Source organism: Chinchilla lanigera, unplaced genomic scaffold (assembly GCF_000276665.1).
Source record: "Chinchilla lanigera isolate Chin_1 unplaced genomic scaffold, ChiLan1.0 scaffold00050, whole genome shotgun sequence".
NCBI lineage: Eukaryota > Metazoa > Chordata > Mammalia > Rodentia > Chinchillidae > Chinchilla > Chinchilla lanigera.
Window position 1 is genome coordinate 13,064,874 of NW_004955451.1, and position 2,035 is coordinate 13,066,908.

Below are 2,035 nucleotides of genomic sequence, written 5' to 3' on the forward strand. Positions count from 1 at the left end.
AGAAAAACCAAAAAAAAGAAAAAAAAAAGAATTTAGCATAGACTAGGGGTACAGCACAGTGCTATAGTACTTGCTCAGTATGTATGACCTTCCCTATCACCACACACACACACACACACACACACACACACAGGGTAACCAGTATGGGTACATGTACTTTTCTCAAAAAGTTATTCAAAATAGGACATTCAAACTGGGTATGGTAGTGCACACTTATAGTCCCAGCACTCCAGGAAGATGAATTAGAGGATCAGATCAGAAATTTGAATCCATCCTGGACAATTCAGAGAGTTAGCAAGACCCTGTATCAAAATAAAAAATGAGCTTGGAGAGATGGTGCGTGCTTGGAATCCCAGCACGCAAGATCGCTGTGAGTTCCTCGCCATCCTGGGCTGCACAGTGAGACCCTGTCTCGGAAAAAAAAGAAAGAAGAAAGTCACCTTCCGGCAGACGTTCTACTCAGTCTGAATGGATAAAGAAAGGCAGGGGTAAGGACAAGGAAAACACACACATCTGAGGGGAGAAAAGAGGTGAATGGAAACGTGACCTGCTTGCTTTTCTGACAGGTGGTCATTTCGTTCACTCGTTTCATCACTCAAGTAACACTTCTTGCAGTGCTGGGGATCGAATCCTGGTCTTTGCCGGTGCTAAGAGCAAATTCTGACTGAACACTGCTTGCCGGGACTGTGTGGACACCGGGCTCACGAGGCAGAGTTTCCACCCTTATAAGAGTTCTGATTTCCCAGAAGGCAAGACAGCTATTAACTAATTACAACAAAGTGAGTGTTCTCCCGGGAGAGCGAATTTCCATATGAAAGGTCTGGGGACAACAATCTAGTTGAAATCAGAAGAGCCAGCACACTTGTGTCAAAGAATGACAAGCACAGTTTTTACCTAATTATGTGTTGCTTTTTCCCCCTTTGCACTGCTGGGGGATGCAGGCCTTCTCTGTGAGCTACATTCCCAGCGCCTTCTTTATTTTTTTTAGTTTGGCCCAAGGACTTCCTAAGTGGCTAAACTGCCCAGGCTGGGCTCCAGTATGTGGCCCTCCTGCCTCAGCCTCCCAGAGGGCTGTGACTACAGCCCTGGCTCTAATTCTATTTCTTTGGGGTGGCTGCAGGACAGGTGCTATGGGGACTAAGGGGATGCCATCCACTGGCGCAGAAGAAGAAAAAGGGGAAATCCAGAAAGCTACTTGACATCTACCTACCCACCCAGGGTGCGAGGGGCCGCCTCGAAGGTGAAGTAATCTCCACGCTGAGGAGTAGAAGCCTTGTTTATTTTCCTTTTTAATAGAGGCAGGGATTGAGGATTACCGAGATTATTTGAGATACAACGAGGTGGAGATTTCATAAAGCTCCAGTGAGGAACTAGTTAAGATTTAAAATGTCGAGGAGGTAACTCCAGAATTGTCCAGAAGCATGAAAGGACTCACTTATAAAATCACGTCTTTTTTCTCTTTAAGGCGGTGATGATTGAACCCGGTGCCTTCGCACTGAGCTACACCCACAGCCTTTAAAAAAATTTTCCTGAGACAGTGGTCTCCCTAAATCACTAAGTTGCCCACATTGTGTTCGAATTTGCGACCCTCCGGTCTTACCTAAAAGCTGACATGACAGTCGCGCGCCACTGTCCCCGCGCCATCGCGGTTTGAAAGTAAAACTCCCTACAACCCCCGAGAACGGTGCGCGCGGCGTGGCACGCGCGCGGCACTCTGGGACTTGTCGTCTCGGACAGACTCCTAGTCCCATGGTGCCCCGCGACAGGTCGTCGCGCCTGCGCGCTGTGGGCGGCGGGCAACGCAGAGTGCGAGGCTCTTTTGTTCGGCTGAGGGGAGGGCCACTGGCCGGGGCCTGCGGTACGCCGCTTCAGTTTGGCGGTCGACGGCGGCCACCCGCCTAGCTGCTCTCCCGGGCGCCACTCCCCCGGCCAGCCGGACGCGACGCGCCAGCAGCGCGGCACCGATTCTTCTCGGACTCCTGGGCGCTGCGCTGAGGTGAGGAGCCCGCCGGCGGCGGGGGAGGGGGCGCCTGGG

The 2,035-nt window shown here is 51.4% G+C and overlaps 1 protein-coding gene across 1 annotated transcript in view; it reads left to right on the top strand.

Moving 5' to 3' along the window:
• Positions 1 to 1,754: 1,754 nt before the first annotated feature.
• Cbx1 (chromobox homolog 1) overlaps positions 1,755 to 2,035 on the top strand; it is a 17,066-nt gene continuing 16,785 nt past the window's right edge. The window contains exon 1 of the mRNA XM_005394249.2: positions 1,755 to 1,996. The gene's annotated coding sequence lies outside the window, so the exon portion shown is untranslated. The remainder of the gene's footprint in view (positions 1,997 to 2,035) is intronic.